The 17,673-nt window shown below is 48.5% G+C and overlaps 30 non-coding genes across 30 annotated transcripts; 15 read left to right on the top strand and 15 right to left on the bottom strand.

Moving 5' to 3' along the window:
- Positions 1-38: 38 nt before the first annotated feature.
- On the top strand, positions 39-110 carry Trnaq-uug. Its single transcript has one exon. It is a non-coding gene; the product is annotated as a tRNA-Gln (tRNA).
- A 507-nt stretch (positions 111-617) lies between these two features.
- Trnap-ugg lies at positions 618-689 on the bottom strand. The gene has a single exon. It is a non-coding gene; the product is annotated as a tRNA-Pro (tRNA).
- A 557-nt stretch (positions 690-1,246) lies between these two features.
- On the top strand, positions 1,247-1,318 carry Trnaq-uug. Its single transcript has one exon. It is a non-coding gene; the product is annotated as a tRNA-Gln (tRNA).
- A 507-nt stretch (positions 1,319-1,825) lies between these two features.
- Trnap-ugg lies at positions 1,826-1,897 on the bottom strand. The gene has a single exon. It is a non-coding gene; the product is annotated as a tRNA-Pro (tRNA).
- Positions 1,898-2,454: 557 nt separating this feature from the next.
- Trnaq-uug lies at positions 2,455-2,526 on the top strand. The gene has a single exon. It is a non-coding gene; the product is annotated as a tRNA-Gln (tRNA).
- Positions 2,527-3,033: 507 nt separating this feature from the next.
- Positions 3,034-3,105, bottom strand: Trnap-ugg. Its single transcript has one exon. It is a non-coding gene; the product is annotated as a tRNA-Pro (tRNA).
- A 557-nt stretch (positions 3,106-3,662) lies between these two features.
- Positions 3,663-3,734, top strand: Trnaq-uug. Its single transcript has one exon. It is a non-coding gene; the product is annotated as a tRNA-Gln (tRNA).
- A 507-nt stretch (positions 3,735-4,241) lies between these two features.
- Trnap-ugg lies at positions 4,242-4,313 on the bottom strand. Its single transcript has one exon. It is a non-coding gene; the product is annotated as a tRNA-Pro (tRNA).
- Positions 4,314-4,870: 557 nt separating this feature from the next.
- On the top strand, positions 4,871-4,942 carry Trnaq-uug. The gene has a single exon. It is a non-coding gene; the product is annotated as a tRNA-Gln (tRNA).
- Positions 4,943-5,449: 507 nt separating this feature from the next.
- On the bottom strand, positions 5,450-5,521 carry Trnap-ugg. Its single transcript has one exon. It is a non-coding gene; the product is annotated as a tRNA-Pro (tRNA).
- A 557-nt stretch (positions 5,522-6,078) lies between these two features.
- On the top strand, positions 6,079-6,150 carry Trnaq-uug. Its single transcript has one exon. It is a non-coding gene; the product is annotated as a tRNA-Gln (tRNA).
- A 507-nt stretch (positions 6,151-6,657) lies between these two features.
- On the bottom strand, positions 6,658-6,729 carry Trnap-ugg. Its single transcript has one exon. It is a non-coding gene; the product is annotated as a tRNA-Pro (tRNA).
- Positions 6,730-7,286: 557 nt separating this feature from the next.
- Trnaq-uug lies at positions 7,287-7,358 on the top strand. The gene has a single exon. It is a non-coding gene; the product is annotated as a tRNA-Gln (tRNA).
- A 507-nt stretch (positions 7,359-7,865) lies between these two features.
- On the bottom strand, positions 7,866-7,937 carry Trnap-ugg. Its single transcript has one exon. It is a non-coding gene; the product is annotated as a tRNA-Pro (tRNA).
- A 557-nt stretch (positions 7,938-8,494) lies between these two features.
- Trnaq-uug lies at positions 8,495-8,566 on the top strand. The gene has a single exon. It is a non-coding gene; the product is annotated as a tRNA-Gln (tRNA).
- Positions 8,567-9,073: 507 nt separating this feature from the next.
- On the bottom strand, positions 9,074-9,145 carry Trnap-ugg. Its single transcript has one exon. It is a non-coding gene; the product is annotated as a tRNA-Pro (tRNA).
- Positions 9,146-9,702: 557 nt separating this feature from the next.
- On the top strand, positions 9,703-9,774 carry Trnaq-uug. The gene has a single exon. It is a non-coding gene; the product is annotated as a tRNA-Gln (tRNA).
- Positions 9,775-10,281: 507 nt separating this feature from the next.
- Trnap-ugg lies at positions 10,282-10,353 on the bottom strand. Its single transcript has one exon. It is a non-coding gene; the product is annotated as a tRNA-Pro (tRNA).
- A 557-nt stretch (positions 10,354-10,910) lies between these two features.
- On the top strand, positions 10,911-10,982 carry Trnaq-uug. Its single transcript has one exon. It is a non-coding gene; the product is annotated as a tRNA-Gln (tRNA).
- Positions 10,983-11,489: 507 nt separating this feature from the next.
- Trnap-ugg lies at positions 11,490-11,561 on the bottom strand. Its single transcript has one exon. It is a non-coding gene; the product is annotated as a tRNA-Pro (tRNA).
- Positions 11,562-12,118: 557 nt separating this feature from the next.
- Positions 12,119-12,190, top strand: Trnaq-uug. Its single transcript has one exon. It is a non-coding gene; the product is annotated as a tRNA-Gln (tRNA).
- A 507-nt stretch (positions 12,191-12,697) lies between these two features.
- Positions 12,698-12,769, bottom strand: Trnap-ugg. Its single transcript has one exon. It is a non-coding gene; the product is annotated as a tRNA-Pro (tRNA).
- Positions 12,770-13,326: 557 nt separating this feature from the next.
- On the top strand, positions 13,327-13,398 carry Trnaq-uug. Its single transcript has one exon. It is a non-coding gene; the product is annotated as a tRNA-Gln (tRNA).
- Positions 13,399-13,905: 507 nt separating this feature from the next.
- Positions 13,906-13,977, bottom strand: Trnap-ugg. Its single transcript has one exon. It is a non-coding gene; the product is annotated as a tRNA-Pro (tRNA).
- A 557-nt stretch (positions 13,978-14,534) lies between these two features.
- Trnaq-uug lies at positions 14,535-14,606 on the top strand. The gene has a single exon. It is a non-coding gene; the product is annotated as a tRNA-Gln (tRNA).
- A 507-nt stretch (positions 14,607-15,113) lies between these two features.
- Positions 15,114-15,185, bottom strand: Trnap-ugg. Its single transcript has one exon. It is a non-coding gene; the product is annotated as a tRNA-Pro (tRNA).
- A 557-nt stretch (positions 15,186-15,742) lies between these two features.
- Trnaq-uug lies at positions 15,743-15,814 on the top strand. Its single transcript has one exon. It is a non-coding gene; the product is annotated as a tRNA-Gln (tRNA).
- Positions 15,815-16,321: 507 nt separating this feature from the next.
- Positions 16,322-16,393, bottom strand: Trnap-ugg. The gene has a single exon. It is a non-coding gene; the product is annotated as a tRNA-Pro (tRNA).
- Positions 16,394-16,950: 557 nt separating this feature from the next.
- Positions 16,951-17,022, top strand: Trnaq-uug. The gene has a single exon. It is a non-coding gene; the product is annotated as a tRNA-Gln (tRNA).
- Positions 17,023-17,529: 507 nt separating this feature from the next.
- Trnap-ugg lies at positions 17,530-17,601 on the bottom strand. The gene has a single exon. It is a non-coding gene; the product is annotated as a tRNA-Pro (tRNA).
- Between the last annotated feature and the right edge of the window lie 72 nt (positions 17,602-17,673).

Genomic DNA, 17,673 nt, shown 5'->3' with positions numbered 1-17,673 from the left:
ACATGATACCACTGAATTTACGAGCGCTACAGGCATCCGGTTCCATGGTGTAATGGTTAGCACTCTGGACTTTGAATCCAGCGATCCGAGTTCGAGTCTCGGTGGAACCTGCCGCTGTGTTTTGCGATCGTTTCTAGAAATGTGTACGAGCCGGTGGTTGGAATTGTATATGCAGAAATGTAACTAGGATCATGAAATGCAAAGTGTTAATAGCAGTCCACACGTGAGTGGGGAGCGCTCCAAATGCTTATGCTTTTGCTACTAGGATTAATAACGAGACGTAAGGGGTTCAACTGCGAGAAGACGACCTCAGCAGTTGCTCCCCGCAGGAAAGACATCTCACCGTTTTGGGTGCTGCATGCGCATGCATTTACCAAACTTGCATGCGATGTACTAGTTCCTGGGGAACGAATAGGATCGTTGTACGTGCCAGTCTTTACGTATAGATATAAGTAAGCGGAGACGGCTTAATCCTGCCACGTAGATTGCTTTCCATAAGACGCACCTGAGAGTCTCATGGGCCGGTTGCCCGACATGCAGTTTGTCCTGCTGCATGGCTTACTTTCAGAGACTCGCAAGTTTATCGTAGTGCTGGGTTGTCGCGAAAGTGAAAAGTAGGGCCTGTCCGGGATTTGAACCCGGGACCTCCTGCACCCAAAGCAGGAATCATACCCCTAGACCAACAGGCCGCACAAGCAAGCAAGTCTGCACCCCTCCACCTACTGAGATCTTGCCGCACTTGCTAGTTGCAGCATCCTAGCTGGACCATTTTCTCAAAGAGGTTTCTTAATCTGACACCTACAACATGCGCTGTGCTGAACACCAGTGTATGTGAATGCTGAAAGAGCTGCTTGAGTTGTGTGACAGTATTTCGACCGTGTGAAGTGCAAATGTTATCGTGACACGAACAATCCGCCCACTACGTAGCGTTCTGTGTCAGCACGCAGTTTTCGACAGTACTCTGTGTCCATAGCTGTTTTCATAGCTAGGCTGCTTCCAGCACGAAGCATCCGCCATACGAAAGTGGCTGTTTCGCGATTTTGATTACCTGATCCTTCGACATCACTTCATGTACGAATACTGGCAAGAATTCCCGCTACATTCGAAGGTGCTCCTTCCACTTCCACCCTACTTGGTTGCTTCATTAGCCACGCAAACACTTCCTGAGGACCATACGTGTAATAACATCGCATCTTATCGGCTTAATTACATGATACCACTGAATTTACGAGCGCTACAGGCATCCGGTTCCATGGTGTAATGGTTAGCACTCTGGACTTTGAATCCAGCGATCCGAGTTCGAGTCTCGGTGGAACCTGACGCTGTGTTTTGCGATCGTTTCTAGAAATGTGTACGAGCCGGTGGTTGGAATTGTATATGCAGAAATTTAACTAGGATCATGAAATGCAAAGTGTTAATAGCAGTCCACACGTGAGTGGGGAGCGCTCCAAATGCTTATGCTTTTGCTACTAGGATTAATAACGAGACGTAAGGGGTTCAACTGCGAGAAGACGACCTCAGCTGTTCCTCCCCGCAGGAAAGACATCTCACCGTTTTGGGTGCTGCATGCGCATGCATTTACCAAACTTGCATGCGATGTACTAGTTCCTGGGGAACGAATAGAATCGTTGTACGTGCCAGTCTTTACGTATAGATATAAGTAAGCGGAGACGGCTTAATCCTGCCACGTAGATTGCTTTCCATAAGACGCACCTGAGAGTCTCATGGGCCGGTGGCCCGACATGCAGTTTGTCCTGCTGCATGGCTTACTTTCAGAGACTCGCAAGTTTATCGTAGTGCTGGGTTGTCGCGAAAGTGAAAAGTAGGGCCTGTCCGGGATTTGAACCCGGGACCTCCTGCACCCAAAGCAGGAATCATACCCCTAGACCAACAGGCCGCACAAGTAAGCAAGTCTGCACCCCTCCACCTACTGAGATCTTGCCGCACTTGCTAGTTGCAGCATCCTAGCTGGACCATTTTCTCAAAGAGGTTTCTTAATCTGACACCTACAACATGCGCTGTGCTGAACACCAGTGTATGTGAATGCTGAAAGAGCTGCTTGAGTTGTGTGACAGTATTTCGACCGTGTGAAGTGCAAATGTTATCGTGACACGAACAATCCGCCCACTACGTAGCGTTCTGTGTCAGCACGCAGTTTTCGACAGTACTCTGTGTCCATAGCTGTTTTCATAGCTAGGCTGCTTCCAGCACGAAGCATCCGCCATACGAAAGTGGCTGTTTCGCGATTTTGATTACCTGATCCTTCGACATCACTTCATGTACGAATACTGGCAAGAATTCCCGCTACATTCGAAGGTGCTCCTTCCACTTCCACCCTACTTGGTTGCTTCATTAGCCACGCAAACACTTCCTGAGGACCATACGTGTAATAACATCGCATCTTATCGGCTTAATTACATGATACCACTGAATTTACGAGCGCTACAGGCATCCGGTTCCATGGTGTAATGGTTAGCACTCTGGACTTTGAATCCAGCGATCCGAGTTCGAGTCTCGGTGGAACCTGACGCTGTGTTTTGCGATCCTTTCTAGAAATGTGTACGAGCCGGTGGTTGGAATTGTATATGCAGAAATTTAACTAGGATCATGAAATGCAAAGTGTTAATAGCAGTCCACACGTGAGTGGGGAGCGCTCCAAATGCTTATGCTTTTGCTACTAGGATTAATAACGAGACGTAAGGGGTTCAACTGCGAGAAGACGACCTCAGCTGTTCCTCCCCGCAGGAAAGACATCTCACCGTTTTGGGTGCTGCATGCGCATGCATTTACCAAACTTGCATGCGATGTACTAGTTCCTGGGGAACGAATAGAATCGTTGTACGTGCCAGTCTTTACGTATAGATATAAGTAAGCGGAGACGGCTTAATCCTGCCACGTAGATTGCTTTCCATAAGACGCACCTGAGAGTCTCATGGGCCGGTGGCCCGACATGCAGTTTGTCCTGCTGCATGGCTTACTTTCAGAGACTCGCAAGTTTATCGTAGTGCTGGGTTGTCGCGAAAGTGAAAAGTAGGGCCTGTCCGGGATTTGAAACCGGGACCTCCTGCACCCAAAGCAGGAATCATACCCCTAGACCAACAGGCCGCACAAGTAAGCAAGTCTGCACCCCTCCACCTACTGACATCTTGCCGCACTTGCTAGTTGCAGCATCCTAGCTGGACCATTTTCTCAAAGAGGTTTCTTAATCTGACACCTACAACATGCGCTGTGCTGAACACCAGTGTATGTGAATGCTGAAAGAGCTGCTTGAGTTGTGTGACAGTATTTCGACCGTGTGAAGTGCAAATGTTATCGTGACACGAACAATCCGCCCACTACGTAGCGTTCTGTGTCAGCACGCAGTTTTCGACAGTACTCTGTGTCCATAGCTGTTTTCATAGCTAGGCTGCTTCCAGCACGAAGCATCCGCCATACGAAAGTGGCTGTTTCGCGATTTTGATTACCTGATCCTTCGACATCACTTCATGTACGAATACTGGCAAGAATTCCCGCTACATTCGAGGGTGCTCCTTCCACTTCCAGCCTACTTGGTTGCTTCATTAGCCACGCAAACACTTCCTGAGGACCATACGTGTAATAACATCGCATCTTATCGGCTTAATTACATGATACCACTGAATTTACGAGCGCTACAGGCATCCGGTTCCATGGTGTAATGGTTAGCACTCTGGCCTTTGAATCCAGCGATCCGAGTTCGAGTCTCGGTGGAACCTGACGCTGTGTTTTGCGATCGTTTCTAGAAATGTGTACGAGCCGGTGGTTGGAATTGTATATGCAGAAATTTAACTAGGATCATGAAATGCAAAGTGTTAATAGCAGTCCACACGTGAGTGGGGAGCGCTCCAAATGCTTATGCTTTTGCTACTAGGATTAATAACGAGACGTAAGGGGTTCAACTGCGAGAAGACGACCTCAGCTGTTCCTCCCCGCAGGAAAGACATCTCACCGTTTTGGGTGCTGCATGCGCATGCATTTACCAAACTTGCATGCGATGTACTAGTTCCTGGGGAACGAATAGAATCGTTGTACGTGCCAGTCTTAACGTATAGATATAAGTAAGCGGAGACGGCTTAATCCTGCCACGTAGATTGCTTTCCATAAGACGCACCTGAGAGTCTCATGGGCCGGTGGCCCGACATGCAGTTTGTCCTGCTGCATGGCTTACTTTCAGAGACTCGCAAGTTTATCGTAGTGCTGGGTTGTCGCGAAAGTGAAAAGTAGGGCCTGTCCGGGATTTGAACCCGGGACCTCCTGCACCCAAAGCAGGAATCATACCCCTTGACCAACAGGACGAACAAGTAAGCAAGTCTGCACCCCTCCACCTACTGAGATCTTGCCGCACTTGCTAGTTGCAGCATCCTAGCTGGACCATTTTCTCAAAGAGGTTTCTTAATCTGACACCTACAACATGCGCTGTGCTGAACACCAGTGTATGTGAATGCTGAAAGAGCTGCTTGAGTTGTGTGACAGTATTTCGACCGTGTGAAGTGCAAATGTTATCGTGACACGAACAATCCGCCCACTACGTAGCGTTCTGTGTCAGCACGCAGTTTTCGACAGTACTCTGGTTCCATAGCTGTTTTCATAGCTAGGCTGCTTCCAGCACGAAGCATCCGCCATACGAAAGTGGCTGTTTCGCGATTTTGATTACCTGATCCTTCGACATCACTTCATGTACGAATACTGGCAAGAATTCCCGCTACATTCGAAGGTGCTCCTTCCACTTCCACCCTACTTGGTTGCTTCATTAGCCACGCAAACACTTCCTGAGGACCATACGTGTAATAACATCGCATCTTATCGGCTTAATTACATGATACCACTGAATTTACGAGCGCTACAGGCATCCGGTTCCATGGTGTAATGGTTAGCACTCTGGACTTTGAATCCAGCGATCCGAGTTCGAGTCTCGGTGGAACCTGATGCTGTGTTTTGCGATCCTTTCTAGAAATGTGTACGAGCCGGTGGTTGGAATTGTATATGCAGAAATTTAACTAGGATCATGAAATGCAAAGTGTTAATAGCAGTCCACACGTGAGTGGGGAGCGCTCCAAATGCTTATGCTTTTGCTACTAGGATTAATAACGAGACGTAAGGGGTTCAACTGCGAGAAGACGACCTCAGCTGTTCCTCCCCGCAGGAAAGACATCTCACCGTTTTGGGTGCTGCATGCGCATGCATTTACCAAACTTGCATGCGATGTACTAGTTCCTGGGGAACGAATAGAATCGTTGTACGTGCCAGTCTTTACGTATAGATATAAGTAAGCGGAGACGGCTTAATCCTGCCACGTAGATTGCTTTCCATAAGACGCACCTGAGAGTCTCATGGGCCGGTGGCCCGACATGCAGTTTGTCCTGCTGCATGGCTTACTTTCAGAGACTCGCAAGTTTATCGTAGTGCTGGGTTGTCGCGAAAGTGAAAAGTAGGGCCTGTCCGGGATTTGAAACCGGGACCTCCTGCACCCAAAGCAGGAATCATACCCCTAGACCAACAGGCCGCACAAGTAAGCAAGTCTGCACCCCTCCACCTACTGAGATCTTGCCGCACTTGCTAGTTGCAGCATCCTAGCTGGACCATTTTCTCAAAGAGGTTTCTTAATCTGACACCTACAACATGCGCTGTGCTGAACACCAGTGTATGTGAATGCTGAAAGAGCTGCTTGAGTTGTGTGACAGTATTTCGACCGTGTGAAGTGCAAATGTTATCGTGACACGAACAATCCGCCCACTACGTAGCGTTCTGTGTCAGCACGCAGTTTTCGACAGTACTCTGTGTCCATAGCTGTTTTCATAGCTAGGCTGCTTCCAGCACGAAGCATCCGCCATACGAAAGTGGCTGTTTCGCGATTTTGATTACCTGATCCTTCGACATCACTTCATGTACGAATACTGGCAAGAATTCCCGCTACATTCGAGGGTGCTCCTTCCACTTCCAGCCTACTTGGTTGCTTCATTAGCCACGCAAACACTTCCTGAGGACCATACGTGTAATAACATCGCATCTTATCGGCTTAATTACATGATACCACTGAATTTACGAGCGCTACAGGCATCCGGTTCCATGGTGTAATGGTTAGCACTCTGGCCTTTGAATCCAGCGATCCGAGTTCGAGTCTCGGTGGAACCTGACGCTGTGTTTTGCGATCGTTTCTAGAAATGTGTACGAGCCGGTGGTTGGAATTGTATATGCAGAAATTTAACTAGGATCATGAAATGCAAAGTGTTAATAGCAGTCCACACGTGAGTGGGGAGCGCTCCAAATGCTTATGCTTTTGCTACTAGGATTAATAACGAGACGTAAGGGGTTCAACTGCGAGAAGAAGACCTCAGCTGTTCCTCCCCGCAGGAAAGACATCTCACCGTTTTGGGTGCTGCATGCGCATGCATTTACCAAACTTGCATGCGATGTACTAGTTCCTGGGGAACGAATAGAATCGTTGTACGTGCCAGTCTTAACGTATAGATATAAGTAAGCGGAGACGGCTTAATCCTGCCACGTAGATTGCTTTCCATAAGACGCACCTGAGAGTCTCATGGGCCGGTGGCCCGACATGCAGTTTGTCCTGCTGCATGGCTTACTTTCAGAGACTCGCAAGTTTATCGTAGTGCTGGGTTGTCGCGAAAGTGAAAAGTAGGGCCTGTCCGGGATTTGAACCCGGGACCTCCTGCACCCAAAGCAGGAATCATACCCCTTGACCAACAGGACGAACAAGTAAGCAAGTCTGCACCCCTCCACCTACTGAGATCTTGCCGCACTTGCTAGTTGCAGCATCCTAGCTGGACCATTTTCTCAAAGAGGTTTCTTAATCTGACACCTACAACATGCGCTGTGCTGAACACCAGTGTATGTGAATGCTGAAAGAGCTGCTTGAGTTGTGTGACAGTATTTCGACCGTGTGAAGTGCAAATGTTATCGTGACACGAACAATCCGCCCACTACGTAGCGTTCTGTGTCAGCACGCAGTTTTCGACAGTACTCTGGTTCCATAGCTGTTTTCATAGCTAGGCTGCTTCCAGCACGAAGCATCCGCCATACGAAAGTGGCTGTTTCGCGATTTTGATTACCTGATCCTTCGACATCACTTCATGTACGAATACTGGCAAGAATTCCCGCTACATTCGAAGGTGCTCCTTCCACTTCCAGCCTACTTGGTTGCTTCATTAGCCACGCAAACACTTCCTGAGGACCATACGTGTAATAACATCGCATCTTATCGGCTTAATTACATGATGCCACTGAATTTAAGAGCGCTACAGGCATCCGGTTCCATGGTGTAATGGTTAGCACTCTGGACTTTGAATCCAGTGATCCGAGTTCGAGTGTCGGTGGAACCTGCCGCTGTGTTTTGCGATCGTTTCTAGAAATGTGTACGAGCCGGTGGTTGGAATTGTATATGCAGAAATTTAACTAGGATCATGAAATGCAAAGTGTTAATAGCAGTCCACATGTGAGTGGGGAGCGCTCCAAATGCTTATGCTTTTGCTACTAGGATTAATAACGAGACGTAAGGGGTTCAACTGCGAGAAGACGACCTCAGCTGTTCCTCCCCGCAGGAAAGACATCTCACCGTTTTGGGTGCTGCATGCGCATGCATTTACCAAACTTGCATGCGATGTACTAGTTCCTGGGGAACGAATAGAATCGTTGTACGTGCCAGTCTTTACGTATAGATATAAGTAAGCGGAGACGGCTTAATCCTGCCACGTAGATTGCTTTCCATAAGACGCACCTGAGAGTCTCATGGGCCGGTGGCCCGACATGCAGTTTGTCCTGCTGCATGGCTTACTTTCAGAGACTCGCAAGTTTATCGTAGTGCTGGGTTGTCGCGAAAGTGAAAAGTAGGGCCTGTCCGGGATTTGAACCCGGGACCTCCTGCACCCAAAGCAGGAATCATACCCCTAGACCAACAGGCCGCACAAGTAAGCAAGTCTGCACCCCTCCACCTACTGAGATCTTGCCGCACTTGCTAGTTGCAGCATCCTAGCTGGACCATTTTCTCAAAGAGGTTTCTTAATCTGACACCTACAACATGCGCTGTGCTGAACACCAGTGTATGTGAATGCTGAAAGAGCTGCTTGAGTTGTGTGACAGTATTTCGACCGTGTGAAGTGCAAATGTTATCGTGACACGAACAATCCGCCCACTACGTAGCGTTCTGTGTCAGCACGCAGTTTTCGACAGTACTCTGTGTCCATAGCTGTTTTCATAGCTAGGCTGCTTCCAGCACGAAGCATCCGCCATACGAAAGTGGCTGTTTCGCGATTTTGATTACCTGATCCTTCGACATCACTTCATGTACGAATACTGGCAAGAATTCCCGCTACATTCGAAGGTGCTCCTTCCACTTCCAGCCTACTTGGTTGCTTCATTAGCCACGCAAACACTTCCTGAGGACCATACGTGTAATAACATCGCATCTTATCGGCTTAATTACATGATACCGCTGAATTTAAGAGCGATACAGGCATCCGGTTCCATGGTGTAATGGTTAGCACTCTGGACTTTGAATCCAGCGGTCCGAGTTCGAGTCTCTGTGGAACCTGCCGCTGTGTTTTGCGATCGTTTCTAGAAATGTGTACGAGCCGGTGGTTGGAATTGTATATGCAGAAATTTAACTAGGATCATGAAATGCAAAGTGTTAATAGCAGTCCACACGTGAGTGGGGAGCGCTCCAAATGCTTATGCTTTTGCTACTAGGATTAATAACGAGACGTAAGGGGTTCAACTGCGAGAAGACGACCTCAGCTGTTCCTCCCCGCAGGAAAGACATCTCACCGTTTTGGGTGCTGCATGCGCATGCATTTACCAAACTTGCATGCGATGTACTAGTTCCTGGGGAACGAATAGAATCGTTGTACGTGCCAGTCTTTACGTATAGATATAAGTAAGCGGAGACGGCTTAATCCTGCCACGTAGATTGCTTTCCATAAGACGCACCTGAGAGTCTCATGGGCCGGTGGCCCGACATGCAGTTTGTCCTGCTGCATGGCTTACTTTCAGAGACTCGCAAGTTTATCGTAGTGCTGGGTTGTCGCGAAAGTGAAAAGTAGGGCCTGTCCGGGATTTGAACCCGGGACCTCCTGCACCCAAAGCAGGAATCATACCCCTTGACCAACAGGACGAACAAGTAAGCAAGTCTGCACCCCTCCACCTACTGAGATCTTGCCGCACTTGCTAGTTGCAGCATCCTAGCTGGACCATTTTCTCAAAGAGGTTTCTTAATCTGACACCTACAACATGCGCTGTGCTGAACACCAGTGTATGTGAATGCTGAAAGAGCTGCTTGAGTTGTGTGACAGTATTTCGACCGTGTGAAGTGCAAATGTTATCGTGACACGAACAATCCGCCCACTACGTAGCGTTCTGTGTCAGCACGCAGTTTTCGACAGTACTCTGGTTCCATAGCTGTTTTCATAGCTAGGCTGCTTCCAGCACGAAGCATCCGCCATACGAAAGTGGCTGTTTCGCGATTTTGATTACCTGATCCTTCGACATCACTTCATGTACGAATACTGGCAAGAATTCCCGCTACATTCGAAGGTGCTCCTTCCACTTCCAGCCTACTTGGTTGCTTCATTAGCCACGCAAACACTTCCTGAGGACCATACGTGTAATAACATCGCATCTTATCGGCTTAATTACATGATGCCACTGAATTTAAGAGCGCTACAGGCATCCGGTTCCATGGTGTAATGGTTAGCACTCTGGACTTTGAATCCAGTGATCCGAGTTCGAGTGTCGGTGGAACCTGCCGCTGTGTTTTGCGATCGTTTCTAGAAATGTGTACGAGCCGGTGGTTGGAATTGTATATGCAGAAATTTAACTAGGATCATGAAATGCAAAGTGTTAATAGCAGTCCACACGTGAGTGGGGAGCGCTCCAAATGCTTATGCTTTTGCTACTAGGATTAATAACGAGACGTAAGGGGTTCAACTGCGAGAAGACGACCTCAGCTGTTCCTCCCCGCAGGAAAGACATCTCACCGTTTTGGGTGCTGCATGCGCATGCATTTACCAAACTTGCATGCGATGTACTAGTTCCTGGGGAACGAATAGAATCGTTGTACGTGCCAGTCTTTACGTATAGATATAAGTAAGCGGAGACGGCTTAATCCTGCCACGTAGATTGCTTTCCATAAGACGCACCTGAGAGTCTCATGGGCCGGTGGCCCGACATGCAGTTTGTCCTGCTGCATGGCTTACTTTCAGAGACTCGCAAGTTTATCGTAGTGCTGGGTTGTCGCGAAAGTGAAAAGTAGGGCCTGTCCGGGATTTGAACCCGGGACCTCCTGCACCCAAAGCAGGAATCATACCCCTAGACCAACAGGCCGCACAAGTAAGCAAGTCTGCACCCCTCCACCTACTGAGATCTTGCCGCACTTGCTAGTTGCAGCATCCTAGCTGGACCATTTTCTCAAAGAGGTTTCTTAATCTGACACCTACAACATGCGCTGTGCTGAACACCAGTGTATGTGAATGCTGAAAGAGCTGCTTGAGTTGTGTGACAGTATTTCGACCGTGTGAAGTGCAAATGTTATCGTGACACGAACAATCCGCCCACTACGTAGCGTTCTGTGTCAGCACGCAGTTTTCGACAGTACTCTGTGTCCATAGCTGTTTTCATAGCTAGGCTGCTTCCAGCACGAAGCATCCGCCATACGAAAGTGGCTGTTTCGCGATTTTGATTACCTGATCCTTCGACATCACTTCATGTACGAATACTGGCAAGAATTCCCGCTACATTCGAAGGTGCTCCTTCCACTTCCAGCCTACTTGGTTGCTTCATTAGCCACGCAAACACTTCCTGAGGACCATACGTGTAATAACATCGCATCTTATCGGCTTAATTACATGATACCACTGAATTTACAAGCGCTACAGGCATCCGGTTCCATGGTGTAATGGTTAGCACTCTGGACTTTGAATCCAGCGATCCGAGTTCGAGTCTCGGTGGAACCTGACGCTGTGTTTTGCGATCGTTTCTAGAAATGTGTACGAGCCGGTGGTTGGAATTGTATATGCAGAAATTTAACTAGGATCATGAAATGCAAAGTGTTAATAGCAGTCCACACGTGAGTGGGGAGCGCTCCAAATGCTTATGCTTTTGCTACTAGGATTAATAACGAGACGTAAGGGGTTCAACTGCGAGAAGACGACCTCAGCTGTTCCTCCCCGCAGGAAAGACATCTCACCGTTTTGGGTGCTGCATGCGCATGCATTTACCAAACTTGCATGCGATGTACTAGTTCCTGGGGAACGAATAGAATCGTTGTACGTGCCAGTCTTTACGTATAGATATAAGTAAGCGGAGACGGCTTAATCCTGCCACGTAGATTGCTTTCCATAAGACGCACCTGAGAGTCTCATGGGCCGGTGGCCCGACATGCAGTTTGTCCTGCTGCATGGCTTACTTTCAGAGACTCGCAAGTTTATCGTAGTGCTGGGTTGTCGCGAAAGTGAAAAGTAGGGCCTGTCCGGGATTTGAACCCGGGACCTCCTGCACCCAAAGCAGGAATCATACCCCTAGACCAACAGGCCGCACAAGTAAGCAAGTCTGCACCCCTCCACCTACTGAGATCTTGCCGCACTTGCTAGTTGCAGCATCCTAGCTGGACCATTTTCTCAAAGAGGTTTCTTAATCTGACACCTACAACATGCGCTGTGCTGAACACCAGTGTATGTGAATGCTGAAAGAGCTGCTTGAGTTGTGTGACAGTATTTCGGCCGTGTGAAGTGCAAATGTTATCGTGACACGAACAATCCGCCCACTACGTAGCGTTCTGTGTCAGCACGCAGTTTTCGACAGTACTCTGTGTCCATAGCTGTTTTCATAGCTAGGCTGCTTCCAGCACGAAGCATCCGCCATACGAAAGTGGCTGTTTCGCGATTTTGATTACCTGATCCTTCGACATCACTTCATGTACGAATACTGGCAAGAATTCCCGCTACATTCGAAGGTGCTCCTTCCACTTCCAGCCTACTTGGTTGCTTCATTAGCCACGCAAACACTTCCTGAGGACCATACGTGTAATAACATCGCATCTTATCGGCTTAATTACATGATACCACTGAATTTACGAGCGCTACAGGCATCCGGTTCCATGGTGTAATGGTTAGCACTCTGGACTTTGAATCCAGTGATCCGAGTTCGAGTCTCGGTGGAACCTGACGCTGTGTTTTGCGATCGTTTCTAGAAATGTGTACGAGCCGGTGGTTGGAATTGTATATGCAGAAATTTAACTAGGATCATGAAATGCAAAGTGTTAATAGAAGTCCACACGTGAGTGGGGAGCGCTCCAAATGCTTATGCTTTTGCTACTAGGATTAATAACGAGACGTAAGGGGTTCAACTGCGAGAAGACGACCTCAGCTGCTCCTCCCCGCAGGAAAGACATCTCACCGTTTTGGGTGCTGCATGCGCATGCATTTACCAAACTTGCATGCGATGTACTAGTTCCTGGGGAACGAATAGAATCGTTGTACGTGCCAGTCTTTACGTATAGATATAAGTAAGCGGAGACGGCTTAATCCTGCCACGTAGATTGCTTTCCATAAGACGCACCTGAGAGTCTCATGGGCCGGTGGCCCGACATGCAGTTTGTCCTGCTGCATGGCTTACTTTCAGAGACTCGCAAGTTTATCGTAGTGCTAGGTTGTCGCGAAAGTGAAAAGTAGGGCCTGTCCGGGATTTGAACCCGGGACCTCCTGCAACCAAAGCAGGAATCATACCCCTAGACCAACAGGCCGCACAAGTAAGCAAGTCTGCACCCCTCCACCTACTGAGATCTTGCCGCACTTGCTAGTTGCAGCATCCTAGCTGGACCATTTTCTCAAAGAGGTTTCTTAATCTGACACGTACAACATGCGCTGTGCTGAACACCAGTGTATGTGAATGCTGAAAGAGCTGCTTGAGTTGTGTGACAGTATTTCGACCGTGTGAAGTGCAAATGTTATCGTGACACGAACAATCCGCCCACTACGTAGCGTTCTGTGTCAGCACGCAGTTTTCGACAGTACTCTGTGTCCATAGCTGTTTTCATAGCTAGGCTGCTTCCAGCACGAAGCATCCGCCATACGAAAGTGGCTGTTTCGCGATTTTGATTACCTGATCCTTCGACATCACTTCATGTACGAATACTGGCAAGAATTCCCGCTACATTCGAAGGTGCTCCTTCCACTTCCAGCCTACTTGGTTGCTTCATTAGCCACGCAAACACTTCCTGAGGACCATACGTGTAATAACATCGCATCTTATCGGCTTAATTACATGATACCACTGAATTTACGAGCGCTACAGGCATCCGGTTCCATGGTGTAATGGTTAGCACTCTGGACTTTGAATCCAGCGATCCGAGTTCGAGTCTCGGTGGACCCTGCCGCTGTGTGTTGCGATCGTTTCTAGAAATGTGTACGAGCCGGTGGTTGTAATTGTATATGCAGAAATTTAACTAGGATCATGAAATGCAAAGTGTTAATAGCAGTCCACACGTGAGTGGGGAGCGCTCCAAATGCTTATGCTTTTGCTACTAGGATTAATAACGAGACGTAAGGGGTTCAACTGCGAGAAGACGACCTCAGCTGTTCCTCCCCGCAGGAAAGACATCTCACCGTTTTGGGTGCTGCATGCGCATGCATTTACCAAACTTGCATGCGATGTACTAGTTCCTGGGGAACGAATAGAATCGTTGTACGTGCCAGTCTTTACGTATAGATATAAGTAAGCGGAGACGGCTTAATCCTGCCACGTAGATTGCTTTCCATAAGACGCACCTGAGAGTCTCATGGGCCGGTGGCCCGACATGCAGTTTGTCCTGCTGCATGGCTTACTTTCAGAGACTCGCAAGTTTATCGTAGTGCTGGGTTGTCGCGAAAGTGAAAAGTAGGGCCTGTCCGGGATTTGAACCCGGGACCTCCTGCACCCAAAGCAGGAATCATACCCCTAGACCAACAGGCCGCACAAGTAAGCAAGTCTGCACCCCTCCACCTACTGAGATCTTGCCGCACTTGCTAGTTGCAGCATCCTAGCTGGACCATTTTCTCAAAGAGGTTTCTTAATCTGACACCTACAACATGCGCTGTGCTGAACACCAGTGTATGTGAATGCTGAAAGAGCTGCTTGAGTTGTGTGACAGTATTTCGACCGTGTGAAGTGCAAATGTTATCGTGACACGAACAATCCGCCCACTACGTAGCGTTCTGTGTCAGCACGCAGTTTTCGACAGTACTCTGTGTCCATAGCTGTTTTCATAGCTAGGCTGCTTCCAGCACGAAGCATCCGCCATACGAAAGTGGCTGTTTCGCGATTTTGATTACCTGATCCTTCGACATCACTTCATGTACGAATACTGGCAAGAATTCCCGCTACATTCGAAGGTGCTCCTTCCACTTCCAGCCTACTTGGTTGCTTCATTAGCCACGCAAACACTTCCTGAGGACCATACGTGTAATAACATCGCATCTTATCGGCTTAATTACATGATACCACTGAATTTACGAGCGCTACAGGCATCCGGTTCCATGGTGTAATGGTTAGCACTCTGGACTTTGAATCCAGCGATCCGAGTTCGAGTCTCGGTGGACCCTGCCGCTGTGTGTTGCGATCGTTTCTAGAAATGTGTACGAGCCGGTGGTTGTAATTGTATATGCAGAAATTTAACTAGGATCATGAAATGCAAAGTGTTAATAGCAGTCCACACGTGAGTGGGGAGCGCTCCAAATGCTTATGCTTTTGCTACTAGGATTAATAACGAGACGTAAGGGGTTCAACTGCGAGAAGACGACCTCAGCTGTTCCTCCCCGCAGGAAAGACATCTCACCGTTTTGGGTGCTGCATGCGCATGCATTTACCAAACTTGCATGCGATGTACTAGTTCCTGGGGAACGAATAGAATCGTTGTACGTGCCAGTCTTTACGTATAGATATAAGTAAGCGGAGACGGCTTAATCCTGCCACGTAGATTGCTTTCCATAAGACGCACCTGAGAGTCTCATGGGCCGGTGGCCCGACATGCAGTTTGTCCTGCTGCATGGCTTACTTTCAGAGACTCGCAAGTTTATCGTAGTGCTGGGTTGTCGCGAAAGTGAAAAGTAGGGCCTGTCCGGGATTTGAACCCGGGACCTCCTGCACCCAAAGCAGGAATCATACCCCTAGACCAACAGTCCGCACAAGTAAGCAAGTCTGCACCCCTCCACCTACTGAGATCTTGCCGCACTTGCTAGTTGCAGCATCCTAGCTGGACCATTTTCTCAAAGAGGTTTCTTAATCTGACACCTACAACATGCGCTGTGCTGAACACCAGTGTATGTGAATGCTGAAAGAGCTGCTTGAGTTGTGTGACAGTATTTCGACCGTGTGAAGTGCAAATGTTATCGTGACACGAACAATCCGCCCACTACGTAGCGTTCTGTGTCAGCACGCAGTTTTCGACAGTACTCTGTGTCCATAGCTGTTTTCATAGCTAGGCTGCTTCCAGCACGAAGCATCCGCCATACGAAAGTGGCTGTTTCGCGATTTTGATTACCTGATCCTTCGACATCACTTCATGTACGAATACTGGCAAGAATTCCCGCTACATTCGAAGGTGCTCCTTCCACTTCCAGCCTACTTGGTTGCTTCATTAGCCACGCAAACACTTCCTGAGGACCATACGTGTAATAACATCGCATCTTATCGGCTTAATTGCATGATACCACTGAATTTACGAGCGCTGCAGGCATCCGGTTCCATGGTGTAATGGTTAGCACTCTGGACTTTGAATCCAGCGATCCGAGTTCGAGTCTCGGTGGAACCTGCCGCTGTGTTTTGCGATCGTTTCTAGAAATGTGTACGAGCCGGTGGTTGGAATTGTATATGCAGAAATTTAACTAGGATCATGAAATGCAAAGTGTTAATAGCAGTCCACACGTGAGTGGGGAGCGCTCCAAATGCTTATGCTTTTGCTACTAGGATTAATAACGAGACGTAAGGGGTTCAACTGCGAGAAGACGACCTCAGCTGTTCCTCCCCGCAGGAAAGACATCTCACCGTTTTGGGTGCTGCATGCGCATGCATTTACCAAACTTGCATGCGATGTACTAGTTCCTGGGGAACGAATAGAATCGTTGTACGTGCCAGTCTTTACGTATAGATATAAGTAAGCGGAGACGGCTTAATCCTGCCACGTAGATTGCTTTCCATAAGACGCACCTGAGAGTCTCATGGGCCGGTGGCCCGACATGCAGTTTGTCCTGCTGCATGGCTTACTTTCAGAGACTCGCAAGTTTATCGTAGTGCTGGGTTGTCGCGAAAGTGAAAAGTAGGGCCTGTCCGGGATTTGAACCCGGGACCTCCTGCACCCAAAGCAGGAATCATACCCCTAGACCAACAGGCCGCACAAGTAAGCAAGTCTGCACCCCTCCACCTACTGAGATCTTGCCGCACTTGCTAGTTGCAGCATCCTAGCTGGACCATTTTCTCAAAGAGGTTTCTTAATCTGACACCTACAACATGCGCTGTGCTGAACACCAGTGTATGTGAATGCTGAAAGAGCTGCTTGAGTTGTGTGACAGTATTTCGGCCGTGTGAAGTGCAAATGTTATCGTGACACGAACAATCCGCCCACTACGTAGCGTTCTGTGTCAGCACGCAGTTTTCGACAGTACTCTGTGTCCATAGCTGTTTTCATAGCTAGGCTGCTTCCAGCACGAAGCATCCGCCATACGAAAGTGGCTGTTTCGCGATTTTGATTACCTGATCCTTCGACATCACTTCATGTACGAATACTGGCAAGAATTCCCGCTACATTCGAAGGTGCTCCTTCCACTTCCAGCCTACTTGGTTGCTTCATTAGCCACGCAAACACTTCCTGAGGACCATACGTGTAATAACATCGCATCTTATCGGCTTAATTACATGATACCACTGAATTTACGAGCGCTACAGGCATCCGGTTCCATGGTGTAATGGTTAGCACTCTGGACTTTGAATCCAGTGATCCGAGTTCGAGTCTCGGTGGAACCTGACGCTGTGTTTTGCGATCGTTTCTAGAAATGTGTACGAGCCGGTGGTTGGAATTGTATATGCAGAAATTTAACTAGGATCATGAAATGCAAAGTGTTAATAGCAGTCCACACGTGAGTGGGGAGCGCTCCAAATGCTTATGCTTTTGCTACTAGGATTAATAACGAGACGTAAGGGGTTCAACTGCGAGAAGACGACCTCAGCTGCTCCTCCCCGCAGGAAAGACATCTCACCGTTTTGGGTGCTGCATGCGCATGCATTTACCAAACTTGCATGCGATGTACTAGTTCCTGGGGAACGAATAGAATCGTTGTACGTGCCAGTCTTTACGTATAGATATAAGTAAGCGGAGACGGCTTAATCCTGCCACGTAGATTGCTTTCCATAAGACGCACCTGAGAGTCTCATGGGCCGGTGGCCCGACATGCAGTTTGTCCTGCTGCATGGCTTACTTTCAGAGACTCGCAAGTTTATCGTAGTGCTGGGTTGTCGCGAAAGTGAAAAGTAGGGCCTGTCCGGGATTTGAACCCGGGACCTCCTGCAACCAAAGCAGGAATCATACCCCTAGACCAACAGGCCGCACAAGTAAGCAAGTCTGCACCCCTCCACCTACTGAGATCTTGCCGCACTTGCTAGTTGCAGCATCCTAGC

Source organism: Schistocerca americana, chromosome 2 (genome assembly GCF_021461395.2).
Source record: "Schistocerca americana isolate TAMUIC-IGC-003095 chromosome 2, iqSchAmer2.1, whole genome shotgun sequence".
NCBI lineage: Eukaryota > Metazoa > Arthropoda > Insecta > Orthoptera > Acrididae > Schistocerca > Schistocerca americana.
The sequence above is the reverse complement of the archived record's forward strand: the minus strand, read 5'-3'. Positions and strand labels throughout refer to the sequence as shown.